The sequence below is a fragment of the Cryptomeria japonica genome, chromosome 6, assembly GCF_030272615.1.
Source record: "Cryptomeria japonica chromosome 6, Sugi_1.0, whole genome shotgun sequence".
Lineage (NCBI taxonomy): Eukaryota > Viridiplantae > Streptophyta > Pinopsida > Cupressales > Cupressaceae > Cryptomeria > Cryptomeria japonica.
Window position 1 is genome coordinate 447,687,148 of NC_081410.1, and position 10,350 is coordinate 447,697,497.

The 10,350-nt window shown below is 31.2% G+C and overlaps 1 long non-coding RNA gene across 1 annotated transcript; it reads left to right on the plus strand.

The window, feature by feature from the left end:
• Window positions 1-716: 716 nt before the first annotated feature.
• On the plus strand, window positions 717-2,765 carry LOC131037558 (uncharacterized). The gene is made up of 3 exons (XR_009104252.2): window positions 717-1,128; window positions 1,610-1,712; window positions 2,520-2,765. It is a non-coding gene; the product is annotated as an uncharacterized LOC131037558 (long non-coding RNA).
• The last annotated feature ends 7,585 nt before the right edge of the window (window positions 2,766-10,350 follow it).

A 10,350-nucleotide genomic window follows, 5' to 3' on the forward strand; every position in this document is an offset into this window, starting at 1 on the left:
TGACAAAACAAGATGACCGTAAAAGAGTCTATTATATAAAAAAATCAACTACGGAGGAGATCATGATGAAAAAGCCTACATAGAAGAACCAGCGCCCATCATTGGAGATGTGAAAACAAATAGATGAACAAAACCTAAAGAAGAGTGGAAAGGGAGAATGTGCTTATTTTGCAACACGAGCAATAGAGACAACAACATTTTGGCATGAAATGTCCAACATACATAACATCTGTGTCAGTTATGAAGATATTTTGAAAACAGACAATTTAAACATCAGTTTGAATAAACAAAACTCACAAAAAAACAATCTTACTGTTCAACATTTGTATCAATTATGAAGATATTTTGAAAACAGACAATTTAAACATCTATTTGGATAAACAAAACTAAGAAAAATTTATTGATCAACATTCACGCAGAAAAACAGATTAAAAAAGAGGTTACACAATGTTTAAAATCTCCCCTCTTTTTTTTTCCTCAACTCAAAATATTATTAAAATCTTTCTTCCATTCATTCATTCAAAACGGTTTTTTTGTGGGCATGTCCTTGGGAAAGCCACCAGGCAGAGCTGCTCTGGTAGCGCTCACACAGAGATAGCGGGGTCATGGCCTTAACATTTGGGGGAATTCCTAATTTTTCGATTCTCCTCCTTTCTATCGCGTCCCTCTCCTAGTCCGAGCCCTAGAAATGCGATTAGCAGCAAATAGGCCCCCCATTCCCAGTGCAGGCTCGAATCCATTCCATCATATCCAACCACTGTTCCTCTATCATCATCCTCATCGTCAATTTCATTCACATCATCGCATTCATACACAAACTGGGCGGATTCTGTGCTTTATTTCCTCCGGATTAGTTTTTAACCCCACAGATCTTCGGCTTTCAGGCACCCATTCACCCGCCTTCCACTCTTGAAGCTTCATCTTTCCTTGCTTTCCGTACGCCTTAATTGCCACAGAATCGAGTCCGGGCGGCTTTGTTGTGGTGGGATCTGGAAACAGAAGCCTGATCTTTGTTATAGGATCTCACCAAGTGTTTTCCTCCTCGCTTTCAGCATGTCAAGCGGATTCGATAAGGGGTCGGAACAATTGTTCTACGTTCACTGCAACTGGTGTAACTCTGTCCTCGCGGTAACGTATTAACAATTATTGTTATTATTGTTATTATTGCTTGTGGCCTCCTCCGTCTCTGTGGTCTTGTAAGATATGACTGTAAATTTTGTTTAATATGCTACATAAATATTGACCCTTCGCTCTTTGAAGTTATCTCTGTACGTGTAGAGTTGTTGCTAGAAAGTGACCTCTAAAGGTGAATTGAGACCCTCTGTGAAAGGATCTCCTCAATTGTTTTCGTAAATGTCACTGTAACGTGTACCGAAATCTTGCTTGCAAAGTTAATGTCCATTTTGAGGCTAAACGTTAAATACTGACTGCTGAGCAATGCTAATTGAAATACCCGTGAAAATATATGAAAATAAGGGCTTCTTTTACAATTGAAGTTTCGCTGTAACTTCAATGAATTGCAAGATTTATTCCCTTATAGGCCTGTTTTCTAGTTTAGGTCTATGTTATTTTAAGAGAAAGGATATAATCTGAGTGATGTGCTTTCCAGGTGAGCGTTCCTTGCAGCAGCTTGTTCAAGGTTGATAGTAAGATGTGGTAAATGCACCAACCTTCTGTCAGTAAACATGGCAACGTTGATTCAGTCTGCGCAGGTACTTTTATCTCTTACTTTTGAGTATTTACACCCTTTCTCTTTCCCTCACAGCGAACAGCGGATATTTCTTTCTGGTAAAAATGGAGCAGATCCTGCAACTTTATTACTCAGAACGGATGGATTTTAAAGTAATGTTTGTGAGATAGGTCAAGAGCTAGTTAAAATGCTTGTGAATTTCCGAAATATCCGAACTTGTAGTAAAAGTCGAATCGAATTCTATATGAACGCTATAACAGAGGTTGAGATCTATCGTCTGATATTGTACTATGAAGAAAAATAATTTAACACAGAAATTGCTAAGAAATCGTCTGATGCAGCAGACAGAGAAATAAAAATTCTGTTGATTCAAACTGATTGCATGAAAAACTTTTTGATCACATTAAGAGATCAGAGATGAATAATTCAAAAAGCAGCTAAAAATAGAAGCATACTATGCTTCCACTGGTTAAAAGCATATTATGCTTCCTGAGATATATACCAGTGGCAGCAAACATATAGCAGTTAGTCAGTCCACATTACTGAGAATGAGATTGGATTGTTAGAAGAGAATCGCTGGAAGTAGGAATACCTGAATTGGCTGTGAATAAATCCCCATACAACTGCATTTCAAGCACTGCAAAATATTCTTGCTTCATAAATAGTCTTTACGATTGTTTAATATAGTCTTCGAATCTGCAATCTAAATTCCCTGGCGAACATTTTCCTTTTTCTCTTTACAGCTTTACTATATTCTCTATTTTATGCTGATATTGACATTAATTTGGAGGAATCCTCATTGAGAGATTGTGATGAATGCCAAGAGCAGAACCAGAATATTAGCCCATATGAACAGAACCAGAATATCAGCGCATATGGGCAGAACCAGAATATTAGCTCATATGAGCAGAACAGAGGTTTTGCGTCTTCTTCGATCACTACATGTAACGAGGGAGGTATGATGTCTTCTTCTCCGTCCATGGCTAATTAGAATCGATACTGACAAAAGAATAGGATTATGTGCTCCATTCCCTTGAATTTTGAACTTTTCGTATGAATTGACCGGCTCTGGAGAATTTTCAAGATGTTAAGTGTTGAATCTTCCAATAGAAAAAGAAGAAAGTGAATTGAGGGTAAATTATGGCAGTTCGTTATTAATGTGTTTATAATTTGTCGCAGAACCGGAGAAAAAGCCGAGCATTCCATCTTCAAAATTATGAAAAATTAAATGTTTGTGCATATCTTATACAACATTTATATGCTATTTTCTTTTAACTGTTGCGTTGATGTCCAACAGCGTTAACAATAGTTTGACTGAAAAGTTGCGAAGAGTATCACACAAGTTTGTAACGTGTTATATTGGCATACATAATCTAATTAATATAACTAGTTTATATATATATTTGATTTTAATTACATATATATAATATGTCGAGAGGCGTCTATTAGAGTTCAAATCAAATATATATAAGTTAGTAGCAGTCGCAATATTATTAATCTATATTATTTTGTTACAATAAAAAAATAAAAATAGAACTACATAATATTATATTATTAATGTTTGTTGTAATAATATGCAATATTATTATTTTCTATTTGTTTGTGTAATAATATTATAATATACTATTATTATTAATTTATATTATTTTGTCAGGGGTGGGACTATGGTTATAGATATGATTATGATCATGATAGAATAACAATTATGATGGGATTTAGTTGAAGATTAGGGTTAGGGTTAGGATTAGGGCTAATATCATAGTCAAGTTTATGCTAAGGATTAGGGTTAGGGTTAGGGTTGGGGTGAGGGTTAGGATTGAGTTTAATATTAGTGATTGTAATTAGGGTTAGGGTTAGAATTATAATTAGGATTAGGGTTAGGGTTAATATTGCAATTAAAGATAGTACATGATGATAGCTATAAGAGTTAGGGTTTGGGTTAGGATTAGGGTTAGGATTAGGGTTGGGGCTAGAATAGGGTTAGGGTCAGGGTTAGAATTATTATTAGGGTTAGGGTTATGATTATAATTAGTGTTAGGGTTAAGATTATAATTAAAATTAGGGTTAGGGTTATAGTTAGGATTATAACTAGGGTTAGGGTTAGTATTGGGGTTAGTCTTAGTGATTATAATTAGGGTAAGGTTTATAGATTATAATTAGTGATTATAATTAAAATTAGGGTTAGGGTTAGGGTTAGGGTTAGGGTTAGAATTATAATTAGGATTAGGGTTAGGGTTAGGGTTAAGATTGTAATGAAAGATATTATGTGATGATAGCTATAAGAGTTAGGGTTTGGGTTGGGATTATGGTTGTTAGGGTTAGGGTTAGGTTTTGGGTTAGATATAAAGTTAGGTTTTGGGTCATTATCAAGTTAGGGTTAGGGTCTAGATTAGAGGGAGTTATAGTATTATAGATAAAATAGTAGTTATATTTGTTTTTAGTTAACGATTAGAGTTATTATTGTAGGATAATGCTTGGGGTAAGGGTTGAGGTTCAATTAGAATCAGTATTAGGGTTAGGGATATGGTTTAATTAGGATTAGGGTTAGCATTACAACTAAATTAAGGTTAGAGTTAGTGTTATGACTCGGGAAGGGTAAGGATTTAAGGATAAAGCATGTTGTTAAGTTTTTGGCTATATAATAGAGCTTTGTTTTAAGGTTAGCATTAGAATTTAATTAGGGTTATGGGTTATGTTCGCATAAAGATTGGGGATAACATCAAGCATATGTTGGATTTACAATCAAGGTTACTTTAGGGTTATGGTTGAGGTTCAAAATAGGGTTTTAATAGTAATTACGGTTAAGGTTAATTTTAAGGTTAGGTTATTATAAGGGTTCAGTTACAGTTAGTGCTAGAGTTTAATTATGGTTAGAATTAGGGTTGTTATTCAACTACATTAGGGTTAGGGTTAAATTAGTATTACACTTCAATTAGGATTAGGGTTAGGATTAGAGTTCAATTAGGGTTAGGGTTAAGTTTAGGGCTAGCATTCAATTATGGTTACAATTGAGGAAAATGGTTAAGTTTAAGAATAGGTTTTAATTAAATGCTTAGATTAGGGATCATGTTGTGTTTAGGGTTCAAATCTATGGTTAGAGTTGAGTTTAGGGTTATCATTCAATTAGAGGGATTAGGGTTAAGGTTTAAGGGTTAGGTTTTGGATTAGATATATAGTTAGGTTTAGGGTTAAAGATTATAATTATTAATTATGAATAAAAGTAGGGTTAGTGTTAGTGTCAAGGTTTGAGGTAGGGTTAGTATAAGGGTTAAGATTAGAATTATTATTAGGGTTAATGATATAATTACTTTAAGGGTTACAGTTACTGTTAGGGTTAATCTCGGTGATTATAATTAGGGTTAGGGTTAAAGATTATAATTATTAATTATAAATAAAATTAGGGTTAGGGTTAGGGTTAGAATTATATTTAGGATTAGGGTTAGGGTTAGAATTATAATTAGGATTAGGGTTGAGTTTAGGTTAAGATTACAATTAAAGATAGTACGTGATGATAGCTATAAGAGTTATGGTTTGGGTTAGGATTAGGGTTGGGGCTAGAATAGGGTTAGACTTAAGTTTAGGGTTTAGATTATGGTTAAGTTTTGGGTTAGAGATAGATTCACGGTTAGGCTTATGGTTTATGATTAGTGTTATGGTTAGAGATATAATTTAATTTAGGGGTAGCGTTAGGCTTAGGGTTTATAGCATGGTTAGGGTTAGTGTTAAGGGTTATTGTTAGGATTAATGTTAGGGTTTACACCATGGTTAGGGTTATTGTTATACTTTAAGATTATGGTTAGAGTTATAGTTTAGGATTATGGTTAGGGTTTGAATCATAGTTAAGTTTAGCTTAATGGATAGGGTTAGACTTGCTAGGGTTAGGGTTAGGTTTTGGGGTAAGGTTAAGATTACAGTTATGATTATTGTTAGAGGTATATAATACTTAGGGATAGTGTTAGGATTAGGGCTATCTTTTAGGTTAGGGTTAGGGGTAGACTTTAGAATTATGGCTAGAGTTATGGTTTAGGATTTTGGTCAAGGTTTATATCATAGTTATGTTTAGGTTAATGCACAGGGTTAGATTTATGTTTAGGGTTTAGATTATGGTCAAGTTTTGGCTTAGAGATAGATTCACAATTAGGCTTATGGTTTATGATTAATGTTATGGTTAGAGATATAATTTAATTTAGGGGTAGCATAGGGTTAGGGTTTATAGTATGGTTAGGGTTAGTGTTAAGGGTTACTGTTAGGATTAATGTTAGGGTTTACACCATGGTTAGGGTTAGGGTTAGACTTTATGATTATGGTTAGAGTTATGGTTTAGGATTTTGTTAAGGGTTTATATCATAGTTATGTTTAGGTTAATGGATAGGGTTAGACTTAAGTTTAGGGTTTAGATTATGGTTAAGTTTTGTCTTAGAGATAGATTCATGGTTAGGCTTATGGTTTATGGTTAATGTTAGGGTTAGAGATATAATTTAATTTAGGGGCAACGTAAGGGTTAGGGTTTATAGCATGGTTAGGGTTATTGTTAAGAGTTACTGTTAGGATTAATGTTAGGGTTTACACCATGGTTAGGGTTAGGGTTATACTTTAAGATTATGGTTAGAGTTATAGTTTCAGATTTTGGTTAGGGTTTGAATCGTAGTTAATTTTAGGTTAATGGATAGGGTTAGACTTAGGTTTAGGGTTTGGATTAGGGTTAGGTTTTTGCTTAGAGATAGATTTAGGGTTAGGGCTAGGGTTTATGGTTAGTGCTATAGTAAGAGTTAGGGCTTAGGATTGAGGTTATTGTTAGGATTATGGTTAGGTTTAGGGTTATAGTTTGGATTATGGTTAGGGTTAGGGATGTATCATAGTTAGGAATAAGGCTAGTGTTAGGGGCAGGTTTTAAGGTAGGGTTAAGATTATAATTATGATTATGGTTAGTGATATATAATAGCTAGGGATAGTGTTAGGTTCGGGGTTAGATTTGGGGTAGGATTAGGGTTAGACTTTAGGATTAAGGTTAAGAGTTATGGTTTAGGATTATGATTAGGTTTATAAAGTAGTTAGGCTTAGGTTAATGGATAGGGTTAGACTTAAGTTTAGGGTTTGGATTAGGGTTAGGTTTTAGCTTAGAGATAGATTCGAGGTTAGGGCTAGGCTTTATGGTTAGTGTTATAGTTCAAGATATAATTTAATTTAGTGGTAGAGTTAGGTTAGGGTTTGTGTTAAGGGTTTTTTTTAGGATTAATGTTTGTTTTTTCACAATGGTTAAGGTTAGGTTTAGCGTTAGGGTTATGGTTAGGATTTACATCATGATTAGGGTTATTGTTAGGGTTATGGCTAAGGATTATGGTTTAATTATATGGTTAGAGTTAAGTTTATGGTTAGGTTATGGTTGACATTCAATTAAAGGGATTAGGATTAAGGGTTAAGGTTAGGGTTACTGTTAAATTAGGATTAAAGTTAGAGGGATTAGGGTTAAGGTTAGGGTTACTATTAAATTAGGATTTAAGGTTAGGGATTTCTACATTAGTTACATTAGGGTTACTGTTAAATTAGGATTAAAGTTTAATTAGGGTTAGGCTTGGGCTAGAATTCAGTTGGGATTAAGGTTCAATAAGTGTAAGTGTTTGGAAGAGGTAAGGGTTCAATTAGGGTTGGATTAAGGTTGAAGTTGTAGGTAGGGTTTAATTCTATAGTTAGAGTCATGCTTAGGGTTAGGTAATGGTTGGAATTGAATTAGGGTTATATTTAAGTTTAGAATTAGGTTATGGTTTAGGGTTATCGTTTGGGTTAGGGGTTAGTGTTTGGATTAGGATTATGGTTTGGGTTTACATCATGTTTAGGGTTTGGGTTACAAACAAGTTTAGGGTTAGAATTATGGTTAGGTTAAGGTTAGGATTAAGTTTTATGATATAAAGTTTTAAATAATGGTTAGGGTTAGGGTTTAAATAATGGTTATGTTTAGGTTAGGGTTAGGATTAGGTTTAGCATAAGGGTGTAGGGTTAGCTTTAGGATTACAGTTAGGGATACAGTCGACATCATGGTTAAGGTTAGGATTAGGGTCAAGGTTAGGGTTAGGGTTAGGGTAAGGTTTAGGTTTTAGTCATGGTAAGATTAAGTTTAGGGTTAAGATTATGCTACAATTAGGGTTAATATTTTAGGATTATGCATTCATTAAACTTATTATCTATTTCTTATGAAATATTGATAAAAATCTTAATCATTATTATGTATATTTTTTCAATACTTCTAAAAAATAAATACCTTTAAAATTTGTTCTAATAAAATTAAGACATTTTAAATTAGCTTAAAATTTTACTTTTAATTAAATTATTTTCTTTTAATCTTTTAATTTTCTATAATTAAAATAAAAGTAGTTTTTGACCTTTCTAAATTAATCATCATATATAATTTTAATAACTCAACTAAAATAGAAAAATCACATCTATATGATAAATTAGAAACTTTTATTAATAAATATTTATATTTTTTTAATTGGAAATTAGAAACATAGAAATTGTTTTTTATCTTTCCAAATTGAAAATTAAGATTCTTTCATTCCTTTTTTTATAAAAAAAATATTGCTTATATTTTTCAGTATTCCAATCCTTTTTAATCTTTCTAAATTGAAAATTAGATTATTTCCTTTCTTTTAATCTTTCTAAATTTTTGAATTAAAAACGTTATATACATTATATTTTAAGTCTAAAATTTTGAAACATAGAAATTATTTTTAATTTTTCTAAATTAAAAATTAAGATTCTTTATTTATTTATTATCAAAGCAATGGTGTCAACCAGGAATTTGACGGCCACCCCTACCTGTGATATGATTTTTTAATGACGAAAAATATTAAATGTCAAAATATTTAATTTATGAACAATGTTATCAATGATATTTAAAAAAATCTATGCACTTAATTTTTTATATAAATAATTTTATTGATAAATAAAAAGAATTAGTATATAATTGTATGAGCCACAAAGTGTATACCTTAAGCATACAATCCAGATGCACCTGTTTCTTAGAAAGAAATGAAAATCCTTGGTGTAAAAATTTAAAAAAACAAAGGAAAGATGTACCTCTTTTTTAGAAAGAAATGAAAATCTTTGTTCTTTTATTTTTCATATCACATATGGATATTAAAAAAGAATGGAAAAATTAAAAAACAATGATAAATTAGTAATATATGGAAAAATCTTAAATTTACTATGCAAGTTTCTAAATTCATACCAAAAATTCTTGTTTACAATTATATTATATTTTGAAAAGATTATAAATTAATACATATTTATAATAAACATTATACAATCATTTATATTAAATTTTAACATTAAATGATAATTCGTTAATAATTACTAAATTAGTGATAATAAATGTCAAAAACAAGTTTCTAAACTCATTTTTAAGACAATCTTATTAAATATTAAAAAAATTAAATTGACTAAGTTTCTATGAAAAATAGAAACTATTTTAAAAATTTATATTAAAATAATTTAACAATTATATCCTATAATTACAAGTTTCTAAATTCATATAAGAAAATAGAAAATATTTTTAAAATGCATATTAAAATATTGAAAAATTACAAACAACTATATCTTTCCATATCAAAATATTCTGAATAAATTTATATTTCTATAATTTTTTATGGTTTATTAATATTTTGAAATGTCATCTATACAGTTTTAGAAAAAAATAGTATGTCAATGTATAGGGTCCAATATTTTTTTAATTACCATATAGGGTCCGAAATTGAAAAAACAGTCTTTTATCTATATCTATTAATAAGAGGCACAATAGATATAGAAACTTTCAACAATATTAAAAAAAAACAGTTCATGAAAAGCATGTTTATGTTTGTAGAAGGAAACAATTCATTGAAAATAGAAAGTTGCATTTTTAATTGTAGCTTTAAACTCATTATAATTCTAAAATTTATTTCAAATAAGAATTTAAGAAATTGCTAATATCATAATTCCTAACATTTATTTCAATGAAAACCTTAAACATTTTTACCAATATTCAACTCTACTGCAAATAACAAATAACAAATAATATGTTGTAGTTGATTCCCTCTTAACAGAGGTGATACAGTTTATTTAAAACCTTTCTATGTCAACAAAGAAAAACTCTACTCTTATTCGGCAATAAACTAAATCATATCCAAGTGAAAATCCCTCGTGGTTCAGTGTGAATCTCCAAGCCTTCCTTGTTGACAGAAACAAAACAACTTTGCCATACCTGCAAAAGAGAAATAAATCTTATGTGAGTTCATAAGAAATTTCAGATCACAATAAGGGTTTTAGCAACGAACTAAAAATTTAATTACTTAGAAGCATATTAGGGAATAATGGAAAATTTCAAGTTTCAACCATGGAAGAAACGAATGAGAAAAGAAAACACACGCAAATAGAAACTTAAAATGAAAACAACATGATTCAGTTTTTCTCCCATCAGCTGCGATGACTTTCTTCCCTGATTTTCAGAGCAGACCAACCCACCTTTTTTTTAATTCCCTTGAATTCTTTTCCGGTTCTCACAGATTTTATAAAAAAATGTAAGGTTTCATCCAGGATGAACTTGGTTCGGATTCTACAGAATTTTAATCAAATAACAACACTTAGTGTAATCTTCCAACCTGGAAGCCAAATTGGACATTGAAGAG